Source organism: Schistocerca piceifrons, chromosome 5 (genome assembly GCF_021461385.2).
Source record: "Schistocerca piceifrons isolate TAMUIC-IGC-003096 chromosome 5, iqSchPice1.1, whole genome shotgun sequence".
Lineage (NCBI taxonomy): Eukaryota > Metazoa > Arthropoda > Insecta > Orthoptera > Acrididae > Schistocerca > Schistocerca piceifrons.
Genome location: NC_060142.1, coordinates 287,972,302 through 287,986,967, shown reverse-complemented (window position 1 = coordinate 287,986,967; position 14,666 = coordinate 287,972,302). Strand labels below are relative to the sequence as shown.

At 41.1% G+C, this 14,666-nt stretch overlaps 1 pseudogene; it reads right to left on the bottom strand.

Moving 5' to 3' along the window:
- Window positions 1–13,857: 13,857 nt before the first annotated feature.
- On the bottom strand, window positions 13,858–13,975 carry LOC124799476 (annotated as a pseudogene).
- Between the last annotated feature and the right edge of the window lie 691 nt (window positions 13,976–14,666).

The window sequence follows — 14,666 nt, the reverse complement described above, 5'->3', positions numbered from 1 at the left end:
GCCGAATACCTGAGTGCCCTTTTAACCGCATTAGATCAAAGGTTTAATTTTCTCTGTCGACTTTCACTTCAAATTCCTTCACGCTATAAATGTAGCTGTTCCAGAGCCCTTTTAGTGTCGGTCAGATTTATGTTTTGTTTTGTTATTCGGTCCTGGACAAAATTTCATATTTCGTTTGCCACGCGGGATCAGCCGAGCGGTCCAAGGCGCTGCAGTCATGGACTGTTCGGCTGGTCCCGGAGGAGGTTCGAGTTCTCCCTCGGCATGGGTGTGTGTGTTTGTCCTTAGGATAATTTAGGTTAAGTAGTGTGTAAGCTTAGGAACTGATGACCCTAGCAGTTAAGTCCCATAAGATTTCATACACATGCATACATATTTTGATTGCTGTTACTTCTCCAATGTAAACACTACTTAACTGTGTGCATCGCTCGACAATAATATGCACAGCTAACTTCCTTGTCAGTGAATATGTGCCCATCTGCTTCCCAGGTAATTTATTACATCATCATTAACACTAAAGCGTTGATCCAATGTGACTGGCTATAAAAGATGTCAGGTTGACATACAGATTTTCCATAATTTTTAATAAACACTGATAACATTCTGTCCTTCCGAGTGAAAGGGAACGTGAATCTGAGACAGCCTTTTTACAGTAGTGTCCGTTTGCTTTCTTCTGGGTACTCTCCTTCTGCCAAATACTGAGCTTTAGCCGTGAGAGGATGACAAATTATTATAGGTCTTTGAAGCAGAAACTTTTTAGTTACCGCTTCTCTGCGGAAGTTATTTCTTCGCCATCTATTATTAAGGCATTAGTTGGTGAAGGCATCATTGCTCCTGGGCACTGCCTGATCGCCCGATACTGAAGTACATTTTGTTTTTGTAGTACATACTGCGTGACATTTCCAAGAGCTGGCGGGAGTGGCCGAGCGGTTCTAGGCGCTACAGTGTGGAACCGCGCGACCGCTACGGTCGCAGGTTCGAATCCTTCCTCGGGCATGAATGTATGTGATGTCCTTAGGTTAGTTGGGTTTAAGTAGTTCTAAGTTCTAGGGGACTCATGACCACAGCAGTTAAATCCCATAGTGCTCAAAGCCGTTTGAACCATTTTGAACATTTCCAAGAAGAAACCTTCTGTAGTCCATTGCAGGGAGTATCCAACTCAGTAAAAGATGATAAGAAAGCTCGGTTGGGTTCCCCACTAAACATGTGCGTTAAACATTCGGTGTTCTTCCTGTTTTCGTAAAAATATGATACGCATGTTCGGTCCAGGATATTTTTTTGGTCCAGAAGACGCCAGAATGCTTTTGATGGTGTTCAAACATTAAATTTGAAAGGTCCAGGATATTTTTTTGGTCCAGAAGACGCCAGAATGCTTTTGATGGTGTTCCAACATTAAATTTGAAAGGTCCCGGTGTTATCGCATGAGTACTTTCGCCCTTTTCGTGTAAAGAAAACCATAGAAATTTTGAAGCTGTCTGGGACCATTCAGTATAACCTGCAGTATTCATGAGCAACACATGTCATAGCTGTATACATGTAGACATCATCTTCCTATTGCAGCATATGAATAATGGTACTAAATATATCTGATATGCTTCGAATAAAGCTTACAAGAGGGGATAGTGCCGTGAGATGTTCCCATCAGTACTAAGAACTTTGCTAAGCACTATGACAGCGCGATTGCTGTTGAAAACGCTTATCTAGCTTTAAAGTGTGTGGTCCGTTCTCGATATTGCATTAAACACCTGCAACAGTACGTTTTTTGCTGCTGCTGATAGGTAATTTATTTGTTCAGTTCCGGGTTTTACATTAACACAATATTGACGTACCACTTGTAATGCTTGGATTGTAAACAGTTTCTTAAATAATTCTCTAGACGTCTTTAATTCTTGGTGAATACTATTTTCAAACTATAATGTTTCTCTTCCTGCCGGCCGGTGTGGCCGAGCGGTTCTAGGCGCTTCAGTGTGGAACCACGTGACCGCTACGGTCGCAGGTTCGAATCCTGCCTCGGGAATGGGTGTGTGTGTGATGTCCTTAGGTTAGTTAGGTTTAAGTAGTTCTAAGTTCTAGGGGACCGATGACCTCGGATGTTAAGTCCCATAGTGCTCAAAGCCACTTTGTTTCTCTTCCTGCCGATTGAGGTCTAATAACGTCCGCGAAGCTTTCAGCCCAGTTGTTTATAAGTCTTGGACACAGAGGTTTACCGTTGACTCTTATCATTGCCAGATCTGATATGATTGCAGTCCGTTCATAAAAATTTTTTTCGAGGTGGGTTTGTTTTGGAGGGATTAAGGAGGCTTTTGTTTTTGGCATCCTCTTTTTATAGTAGAAAAAACGTTCTCACTTACTGATCCGTATATAAAGTGTAAATGATAATTTACGTTGAGCCATTACACTCACTTAGTTCACCAAGGCATGGATCGATATTTCGGATTTCTTATTACCTTTGTCTCAGGGATGGGAGCCGAAACCCTGTCTTTATAAAACTTGCAGATTTACTGTAGTATGTACGGTATCATTATGATACGTCAAAGGAACCACATTATGTGCCTAGAAGGCTTCAGTATCCAATCCAATTGCGTTTCTTACATTTCATCTCGATTATATGGCTGGTTCAAATGGCTCTGAGCACTATGGGACTCAACTGCTGTGGTCATAAGTCCCCTAGAAATTAGAACTACTTAAACCTAACTAACCTAAGGACATAACACACATCCATGCCCGAGGCAGGATTCGAACCTGCGACCGTAGCGGTCGTGCGGTTCCAGACTGTAGCGCCTTCAACCTCTCGGCCACTCCGGCCGGCCATCTCGATTATAATTTGCTGGAAACATCAGCTGGAGTCGTATATAATGGTATTTCTATAGGGAAGTGATCGAATCGTGATTTTCAGAGACAATGATACCAAGAAATCAGTTGCAAGGCACGAAGTGTGAGACACCGAGTAGTTTTGATCAGACGGAGCGGCGCGACAAGCGATGGGGATCCCCTCCCACGTTTACCTGGGAGGTGAGCCGGTGGGAGCCCTGGGCTTTGGTGAGGGTGCGGCGCCAGCAGACCCGAAAACGCTCTTAAGAGGCCGTCGCAGTAAATCAGCCGCCTCTGCCGACACACGGCACCCTCTGCCGATACGGGATGCTGCCCCGTGCCGACTACAGCCACTGGGGCATCACCCCTTCCCAGTTCGTGGAGTGGGATGGGGGGGGGTGGAGGGGGGCTGCGGCTCGATCTGGATGAAAGACAAACCTCGTAAGTAATTAAAAAAACAACGTGATTCGGCGCTCAGAGCTGCCACTGTTTCTTTATTAAAAGCGGTTTCGGTCTTAAAGTTATCAGGTATCTTCAGATATTTAAAACAGCTTACGATGTAAAACCTATTGCTGAAGCAGGATAAAATCCATCGTAAGTTACTATTGCCGTATATTAAAATATATTATATTGTAAGTAATAACTACTTGACAACAGTGACATGACTGATGACTGAAACCAGTCGCAATAAAGAAGTTTTGATTAGCAGCTCTTTTTCTATAAGGCAGATGGAGACACCATGTGGCACACAGGATCAGCAGTACTAATTGATTGTCCGCTGAAGATGCTGTCGTCGACTGAAAAAAACGGTCTTTGGATGATTTTAAGGAAGTGCAGAAAGACTTGGACAAAATGTCCCGAGCGGTCTAAGGCGCTGCAGTCATGGACTGTGCGGCTGGTTCCGGCGGAGGTTCGAGTCGTCCCTCGGACATGGGTTTATCAGTTAAGTCCCATAAGATTTCACACACATTTGAACTTTTTGAACAAAATTTTCATCATGTGCAGTGAACGGCAGCCCTCTTTAAATTTGAATAAACGTAAGATAAAACCTATAGGAAAGGAAATGAAACCGATAGTACAAGATTACGAAGTCATTACTCAGGATCTTGAGCCTTGACCGCATTACATCATTTGAGTATTAAGAGGTAACACTAAGAAGCGGTTTTAAATGGGCCGTCCAATACTAGGTACGGCGAATGGAGAGCTTATGGGGATATGTAGTGTCTCTCTTAAGAATACGTACTGAAAGAAATACTCAAATTGAAATAAGAATGAGGTTGAATAAGTAATGCCAGTTTCAGTTGAAAAAAATGCGAAATTTTTTGTGGGACATTGACGGACATACGCGCTTCAGCCCTTGTAGCTTCATGATTTTCCGATAGGTTGCGGCGCTATACGTAGACTTCAAAATGGCGCATTCCAGACAGAAAGCTGCCATCGTCTGGTGTTTTTCTACGAAACATCGGAGCAACGTAAATATTCATAAGCACTTTCAGAATATCTGCGGAAACCTGGCAGTGAAAAGAAAAAAAAAGACACGGCAAGTCGTTGGGCGAGACGTCGATCATCATCTCAAGAAAGTCGCGCAAATCTATCCGATGTCCAGCGTGCGACTCATGCAGTGTTGGAACGTGTGCACACACTCATTCGAGGCGATCGACGGATCACAATCTAACACCTCGCTACACATCTCTGTCTGTAGTGGTGACACACTCGTTCACCAGTTGGGGTAACAAAAGGTGTGTTCCCGCTGGTTTCCTCTCCGCCTAACGGAATACCATAAGAAGGAACGAAGGGCTATCTGTCTGGAGTTGCTTAATGTTGGTTCACCACTTCCAGTGATACCGAGCGGAGATGCAGGCCCTCCCCGTAAAGTGGCGTAAGGCCGGTGCATTGGACGAAATTATGTTGAAAAATAGGGTATTTCAGCCAAATTAGTGGGGAATAACACGGTGTACTGGAATCCTGAATAAAGCAACCTGGTTTCACAATAAAAATATATTGCATTCCTTACTGAACGCCCCTCGTATACTGAAGCTCAGAGACTGGTATAACTGGTTTTCTATGCTAAACCGTATAAGAACCGTGCTACTGACTTATTAATTTCAGAAATCTCAATACTAAAAATTAAAACCACGGCACGCGAATTAACAACAAAAGGCATGAGCCGCTATCACGGATTTACCTACGGGGTCATTGTCCCATGTTATCTAAATGGCTTAGTGCGTGTTCCAAGGTGCAATGAGGAGTACTACTGACGCAGTCACCAACGGACGTTGAAATTACGAATGTCAGTTGTCACTGATAATTTAGGTTCAGAGAGTGGCAGATGTTATACAACAATGGTGAGCATGGTCCAACAGGGGCTATAAGCAGATCCAAGTAAAATAAGTAAATAAAACAATGATGTCGAACTCACATGTGGAAATGTGAAACCGTCTGTAAGTAGGCTGTTTAGGTTTTTTTATTGGTAACGCCACCTCTGTATGAAAATCACTGGCTGTGCTGTGTGCAGTCTGTGGCTGCTTTGCATTGTTGTAATAGTCGCCATTGTAGTGTTGGGCAGCGGCAGCTGGATGTGAACAGCGCGTAGCGTTGCGCAGTTGGAGGTGAGCCGCCAGCAGTGGTGGATGTGGGGAGAGAGATGGCGGAGGTTTGAAATTTGTCATGAACTGCTATATTTATATATGATGATATCGAGGTAAATACATTGTTTGTTCTCTATTAATATCTTTCATTTGCTAACTATCCCTATCAGTAGTTAGTGCCTTCAGTAGTTTGAATCTTTTATTTAGCTGGCAGTAGTGGCGCTCGCTGTATTGCAGTAGCTTGAGCAGCGAAGATTTTTGTGAGGTAAGTGATTTGTGAAAGGTATAGTTTAATGTTAGTCAGGGCCATTCTTTTGTAGGGAATTTTAAAAGTCAGATTGCGTTGCGCTAACAAAATATTGTGTGTCAGTTTAAGCACAGTTATGTATAATTGTTCAAAGGGGACGTTACATATGTCGACCCTTAGCCTAGGATACCTCACTGGAATCTTCTGATTTTTTTTTTTTGTAGTTTGTGTAATTAGTGTAGCTATTGTTTATTGCTAGCGCGTAATTGTAGAGAAAATCTCCTTTGTAGTTGCAGTCTTTCATTGTTGTACAGTAAAACAGTTGTGGCATGCATGTAGATTTGCACCAAGTATTTCGCAGCTGCAATTAACTAGATATTATTTTCAGTGCTATGTTAATGTGTTCTCTTATTTTTGATCTTCAAATTGTGTTTTTCTGTGTTATCGCGTGAAATATTGTGACAATAATGGCGTGTGAAAAACGTAACACTAGGCTCCAAAGTAAAATGAGAAATAATAGTGACGACGAGCGTAGCTTGCCTGCACCACTGTGTAATGAATTAACAGACGTTCAAAGTAGTAATTTGGTAACTGTGCATAGGGAAATGGAGCGGGCGTCAAATAATGGCGTAGACAGTGAAACAGGTAGTGAACAGGGAAGCATTATCGATCGATCGCTCGGCAACAGCTCGCCTCAGGAATCCGAAATGACAGGACTCAATTTTGCAAATACTGTGCATTCAGGGTTTGCGTCCTCACCGTTTTTTCAAATGAGTCAAGACACATTTTCCGCTTATCAAAATGTGAATGTTGCCGGTGCAAATTCACTGCCGAAAAGCACTGAGGAACATGTTTCAGACACCAGTGCATTGTTATTACAATTAATGCAACAAATGGGACAAAAGCTTGAAAAGTTAGACACAATGGAACAACACCAGAGACAAACACAGCAACAGTTAGACACAGTGGAACAAAATCTCAAAAAGTTAGACACAGTGGAACAAAATCTTAAAAAGTTAGACTCATTGGAACAAACTCTTGAACAAACACGTGAAGACTTAACTACTGAGTTACATAACATTGAATCGAAATGTCAAAAAGTCTGTAATGACGTAAAAACACAAATTTGTGAGCATTTTCAACCTATTTTTTCGCGGCATGAAAATGCATTACAGAATCACGAAGCAGCCATAAAAGAACTGCAAACCACTGTTCATGAAAATCATGAGACCTTGTGGGCTAAAATTGACTCAGTTGCATCTACCGATTCGGTTACGCAACTTGCAAAAACTCAGGAAAACTTAAAGGACACAGTAGATTCGATTTCAACACAAATGGACACTCTGAAACTTGGTTCAGAAAAACACACTGAGGAAATGTGTTCACTATCGGAGAAAGTAGCCGAACTTTCGGATCAGGTCACTAACTTATCTACAAAGGTAGATGATGATCTGAATGACACAAGACCTGTAGCCTTCACTGACACAGAAGAGTATGAACAAATTAGAAAATTCAAACAGAATCAAAATCAAATCAATACACAGTACAAAAGAGAAATCCGAGAAGTACAAGATCAGCTGACACAGGTAATACAAGAATTACGTATTTCAGAGGATACTCGCGCCCCAATACGGGAAGAGGGACACAGAAATACGGAACAGCCACAAAATAATAACACAGGGCATTTCGGAAGTTATGAAAGAAATTGGGAATGTGCACCGAATTTTGAGATGGAACGGCCGACACGACCTAACAGTGACCGATATGCGACTCGCCGACATGATGATTTTGACTATAAGCTGTTCATTACTACACGTAAATTCAAAACATTTAAGAATTCTGGCAACGACATTCATTCACAAGCATGGCTCCATCAATTCTCGCATTGTTTTCCTCCCAACTGGTCGTTAGAACACAGATTAGAATTTATGTGTGGCTACTTGGAGAATGAACCAGCTGTAAGAATGCGATCGGTAATTCACGATTGCCACAGTGAAGGAGAGTTTTACCATGCCTTCCTCTCAGCATATTGGTCTCAAGCCACACAAGACCGGGTAAAACATAGCATCATAATGATGAAACGTTTCGAACAATCTGAATTTTCCAGTCTTATGAAATATTTTGAAGACATGTTGCATAAGAATCAGTATCTTTCAAACCCATACAGCCCCTCAGAACTCATCCGCATTTGCTTAATCAAACTGCCTGAACATTTACGACATATTATTTTGGCAGGACGTTGCAAAGACGACATTGAAGCATTTCAGGGACTGTTACAAGAACTGGAAATTGACACAGACCGTCGCGGGATGCGAAAACAGGAAAACAATCACTACAGGTCACATCCGTCACAATTTCGTGACAACAGAAGCAATAACTGGACACGACAAGCCTATTCTTACAACGCAAATCGTGACCAAAACAGACACCACCCATATGACAACCACTGGCAGAGTAATAATAGTTACAGAGAAAGATCGCATTTCCGTAGTAATGAATATGACAGAGATTACCATAGAAACAGACAATATGGGAACAAAAACAATTCTTATCAAGGGAGACAGAATAACTTCAGACGCAACAGTTCTGCGCGCAGTTACGATTCAGGGAGAAATTCTCCACCACATGACCGACACGAAAGAAACTGTGTAAACTACCGACAAAACGACAGACCTGAATTCCATCAGAACTGGCGAGCTTTAAACAGAGCTGGGCCCTCTCGGCAAGGCGAATTTGTGGAAGTTAGGCCTCCTAATCCCAGTAACGACGCGCGGCAACAAAGAGACAGACAATGACTCGCACCGCAGGCATACACGTGCGCCGGCTGACTCCGAGAAAAATAACATTATATCTGGTACTGCTAATGAGATTTTAATGCAACATTTTGGTTTACTTGAAAATATATTCTGGATTTAAAGTACTTTCAGTGAGATACCAGATGGCACAGTGGTCAGTTTATTTGACAGCTACACGACTATATCACGACGCTACTAATGAGTGACAATTTACAGTGTTGCTTTTGCAGTGTTTCTGTTTTATATCTGCACAGTTTTCTGTTTTATTCTGGAAAGTAAAACAGGTTTTAGTAGTAACTTTTGTGGTATAGCTACAATGAGACTGCCTTTTCCGTAGCACAACAATACGTTATAGCACAGTACTTTCCTCATCACGGCAATAAGCGTAATAACTAAGACATTTATACGCAAAGCATTTCACTTTTGTGTATTATGAGGTAAGTACATTGACTTCTGCATAACTTAGCTTTCGGAGGACGATAACTACGACACTTCCACACAGATTATGTTGCAACAAGACGCACATTTAGCGCTACAGTACACGTATTTGAGTGATTAATTTTGTACTTAAAACATTTATTCTTAAAGATATTTGAAGTACAATAATACAAAGGTTTTCCGTAATACATTTCATTCCATTGCTGTAATCTGTAACACCTGAGGGTATAATTACATTAAACCTCAGGGGGGTACACGCCTACTTTGTGTACCATGTGTTTGGCAAGCACAAGGAGCCCTAGCTAATATGGTATTTGCTTATACAATTTAACACATCGGTACCATATTTCTCTAACACATAAATTACACAGCTATCTGATCATTTAACAGAGAAACAAACATCTTTTTACTACGTCAGTGACACATGTTTATGCAATTACAGAGTTGGATTACTTCACACTTAAGAAATTGTATTTTGTCTGTACTTTGTGCACTGTTCATATTTTTTCGGAATCATTGTGATACTATGAGAGCTTTGAATGATGTATTTGGTATGGGATCATGATTTTTAAAGTACGTTTGAGGTAGATGACACTACTGAAATGAGCAGAGAATTTTCTTTAGGTTTTGAAATTATTGCAGAAAGCTACGACGATTTTGAGATTTGACTGAGGTGTTATGATGTTATTATTACGACGATGATGTGTACTATGCTGTTGAGATATGTTTATGATCAATAAGATGATGCTACCGTATATGAGGAATAAGAAGTATGTTGGAAACCAAGAATCGTACTTTAAGAGTTATGAAATGTGCGTAAATGCGTGACTGTATCACAATGCTGACGAATATTTTATTTGGACACTTATATTTATAGGATTTTCTTTCTACAGATTTGCAACGCTAATTCTTGACCTGTGAAATATTTTTATATGAGACTGCCACTGTAGTGGAAACTGTTGTCGTAAATATTTCCGTAAGAAAATTAAGTGACCACCTGCACGTAATGCGTCGTGGGCACCCAGCTGTGTCAGACGCCTGGAGAAAAAGCCATTAGCGCGTGCCTTTCAGAGCACAGAAAAAAAAAAGGAAGGCCATTATCCTGGCCATTGTCATTCCTTTAGAGAAAGCATCGCAAATCCGACATGCTGATTACTTGGAAACATATCGTACTTTCTGATATTTACTGAAATGCCTAATGAAATGACAAGAAATAGTTTGTCTACACACCTGACTATGACTACTGTCTTTCTAGATGAGAGATTTTTTTACTACTTATGAAATGCCACATGACTATTGAACAATGTTCTTATGCTTTGCTTTGTACATAGTTGCTTATTTCATTTGATATCTAGTTTCTAGCTGCACTGCAGCATTGGTTAAAATAAAATTTTATAGATGTACTAATATAAATATTTTCTGTCTACAGATCGAGTAAATAATAATTTTTTTAAAAAATGAGGGAGCACAAAATGACATTTACCTTCACAGGAACTGCATTCATAATTTTCTTTTCAAGTAATTGGTAACTTTTTGGTAGAATAACTTCTTGTGGTGCACCACTTTAATTACTTAGACATTAAGATGTGATTATACATTTCCCTTATCTGCATTGTTATCTTTAGTGTACTATTTTTTCTGCTTGAGCTATGTCATGTTTAGATATAAGCTGCTGTTTGCCAGGCATAGTGCTACTGAACTTTAATTTGTGTTACTCTGCTAAGCCAGATTTATTTTTTTGTTGCTGCACATTGGCTCATATTAGTTGTAATGTTGCATTGCTTGGTAATTTATATTTACTGTAGCTTGCTTTGCAATTTTCCATTTTTTTTGCATTGCTGTTTGTGTTAATTTGTTATGTGCTGCTGCATTGCCTCGTCCCTTAGTTTAGTATCTGAGCTCAGTAGATTTAAGTTAGCTTAAGAGGAGACTATATAAGAAACTAACTATTATAAATTTATAAGAAATGCATTGAGAAGCTATCAGAAAATGGTCTGGCAAAATAAAAAGGATACTGTACAGTGGAGAAAAACTATTATTGACAGAGGATGTGAACAGAATACAGAAAGCAGAGAGAAAAACTATTTTTGACAGAGGATGTGAACGAAATACAGAAGGCAGGTTTAGATAGGACTTTTGGGAATAATGATGAATGAAGGGAGATCTCCAAGAAGCAAAGAAAGTTTTGTTTGCAAAATACTGCAATGAAACAAACCCTGTCCTTTCCTTTTGTGTTATCCCACTATGTGTTTGGGTACCCTTGTGTATATATGTTCTTCCTGTCTTTATATGTTTACCTCATCAGACTTTTGTTGTAGAATTTTTCTCATACTCAGCTACATGAACTATGATGAGGAATACTGTTATCCTCAAATATAATTTGCGTTAATAATATGTTATTTACTTTGTAAAGATGTTAGACATTATTAATTCTGTTTTGTTTTAATGCTCATGTGTAAAGTTGATGTTTCAAAAGTTATTCTGATCTTTTATGTATTTACTTATGTCATAATTCCTGTAACACTGATGTATATGTTTATTTCTATTCTTTTGTAAAGCCCCTATTACTACAAACGTTATCTGTATTACTATGTTTTTAATGATGTGTTTTGTACCTTTGTTATTGTATTCTTATGTTATAAAATTGTAATTGTCACCAGTTCATGATATTATTAACTTGTTAGTTACATTTCACTGCACACGTTTCTGTTGGTCATAGTATATGGACAATATGTGAGAAGTAGGGACTGATAGTGTTTGCACGTGTGTTAATGATTCAGCAAGGGACTGGATAACAGCATTGCTTGTTCTAAGGACAATTTCAAAAACTTTGTGAGTGCACAAGTGGTGGTTTATGGACTTGCTATATTCTCTGCAAGACTCTTCGATGGTGATTGTGCACCTGCACAGTCGCAACAGATGGCTGCTGGCCATTTCTACAAGGACTACAGTGGGTCTACACCTTTGATGCCTCACCAGTACCATTATTTCTACAAGGCCTGCAGTGGGTCTGCACCTCTGGTGGCCCACCAATACCGTAATCTCTACCAGGACTACAGTGGGTCTACTCTGTGATGACCTACCTACCAATGTTCTTCAAAACGTCGACTGACTCTGCTGTGGGTTTGCTCTGTTGTGGCGCATTACCTGTCTGCATGTCAAGAGTCAGCACTGTCTTTCCATTGGAAGGACAACACTACTTCTGCAAGACTGCATGGAAATCCACTACTTCTGTGTGCAATTTCTTTTACTAATGAGACTTTGTGAAAAAAAACCTGTAATTACTATTATGATGAATGATCAGGACTATCTTTATGGACTGTGAGAAATTTGAGCTTTTGACCAACATAGTATCAATAAGTGTGTGCATTTGATTTCTTTGTTATTGTAATTATGAAAATTTTTTTTCAAATCTGTATTGGCCACTGCCCAATCCAATTTGTAAAAAATTTTTGTGGGGAGCATGGGGGTTATGTAAGTAGGCTGTTTAGGTTTTTTTATTGGTAACGCCACCTCTGTATGAAAATCACTGGCTGTGCTGTGTGCAGTCTGTGGCTGCTTTGCATTGTTGTAATAGTCGCCATTGTAGTGTTGGGCAGCGGCAGCTGGATGTGAACAGCGCATAGCGTTGCGCAGTTGGAGGTGAGCCGCCAGCAGTGGTGGATGTGGGGAGAGAGATGGCGGAGTTTTGAAATTTGTCATGAACTGCTATATTTATATATGATGATATCGAGGTAAATACATTGTTTGTTCTCTATTAATATCTTTCATTTGCTAACTATCCCTATCAGTAGTTAGTGCCTTCAGTAGTTTGAATCTTTTATTTAGCTGGCAGTAGTGGCGCTCGCTGTATTGCAGTAGCTTGAGCAGCGAAGATTTTTGTGAGGTAAGTGATTTGTGAAAGGTATAGTTTAATGTTAGTCAGGGCCATTCTTTTGTAGGGAATTTTAAAAGTCAGATTGCGTTGCGCTAACAAAATATTGTGTGTCAGTTTAAGCACAGTTATGTATAATTGTTCAAAGGGGACGTTACACGTCTAGGTTGTTGAACTTCTGAATATTGAGATGACATCGAAGAATGCATCAATGGCTACCTCTCCCATTTGGACAACACCTATATTTCATCAGAAATGGAAGTTGTTTTCTTAAAATGAAAGTCTATGTGAGGGGAAATTTCACATTGCCCTAAGTACTCATTTAAAGATGCAAATCTACGATTTCAAGGGTCTGTAATACAAAGAGCCAACAAGTTTAAATACCTCGTAACCTGGCTTTGTGAAGACTGGCGAACAGACATGGAAATAAAATGCCGCACAGAGAACGCCCGAAACGCCTTCATAAAATTTAAGAATATTCTTACAAGCCCAGACCTAGACCTAAACCTCAGAGTCCGATTTGTAAAATGCTGCATGTGGTCCGTGCTTCTATATGGCTCTGAAGGATGGACACTAAATATGACAACAACGAAGAAGTTAGAGGCCTTTTAAATGTGGATTTATGGCAGAATGCTTAAAATACCGTGGGCTGCAAGAATAACCAACACCGAAGTACTGGAACGAACGAACAAGCAGTGCGCACGGAGGCTTTCCGGCAGTCGTTCTTGCCGAGAACGATACGCGACTGGAACAGGAAAGGGAGGTAATGACAGTGGCGCGTAAAGTGCCGTCCGCCACACAGCGTTTGGTGGCTTGCGGAGTATAAATGTAGATGTAGATGTAGATGAAATGTTGACAGTGCTTAAAAGAAGAAAAACTGATACCTAGAACATATAGTAAAAAAGCACTCCGTCTTCAGGACACGAGTGGCCTACCGCGACCATCCGACCGCCATGTCATCCTCAGATGAGGATGCGGATAGGATGGGCACGGGGTCAGCACACCGCTTTCCCGGTTATAAGATGGTATTCTTGACCGAAGCCGCTATTATTCGGTCGAGTAGCTCCTCAATTGGCATCACGAGGCTGAGTGCACCCCGAAGAATGGCAACAGCGCATGGCGGCCTGGATGGTCACCCATCCAAGTGCCGACCACGCCCGACAGTGCTTAACTTCGGTGATCTCACGGGAACCGGTGTATCCACTGCGGCAAGGCCATTGCCAGAACATATAGTATGCAACACCAAATATAACCTTCAGCAGTTAGTAATAGAAGGGAAGATTGAAGGAAAAAGAAGACAAGGGCGAAGAAGAACATCCCGGTTGGACAATATAAATCAGTGGACAGGACTGCGAAGTGTAGACCAGCTATATACTGCCGTTCACAGAAGAGAAATGCAACATGTGGTCGCCAATATCTATTAATAGATAAGCAGCAGCAGCAGAAGAAGAAGAAGAAGAAGAAGAAGACTTCTGGACTCATAACCCGTGGTCAATGAACAGAACAGTAGAGCACTTGCCCGCGAAAGGCAAAGGTCCCGAGTTCGAGTCTCGGTCGGGCACACAGTTTTAATCTGCCAGGAAGTCTCAGCCTAGGGGATGTCAAGTCTGCGTTCGGCAGGGCAGCAGTGCGCACCGCGCTCGGCCGTCCACGCCGCTGCGCGCGCGGAGTGTTTTGTTTACTTCCTCGTCACAGCGCTTCTCAGTCGAACAAGCTGTAATGGCCAACTCTTACAGGAAGAACACTCTTAAGTTCACCTTCTCAAACGAATACGCACGACCCAAAGCACCGGCCGTCGAACGCTTCCTACGCGAAGACGTGAAGATCCCGCGTGGCGAACTCATCGGCATACACCTATCGATCATTAGCAGCGTCGTTTATGTTAAGATGACTTCCGACGCTGCCTGCAACGA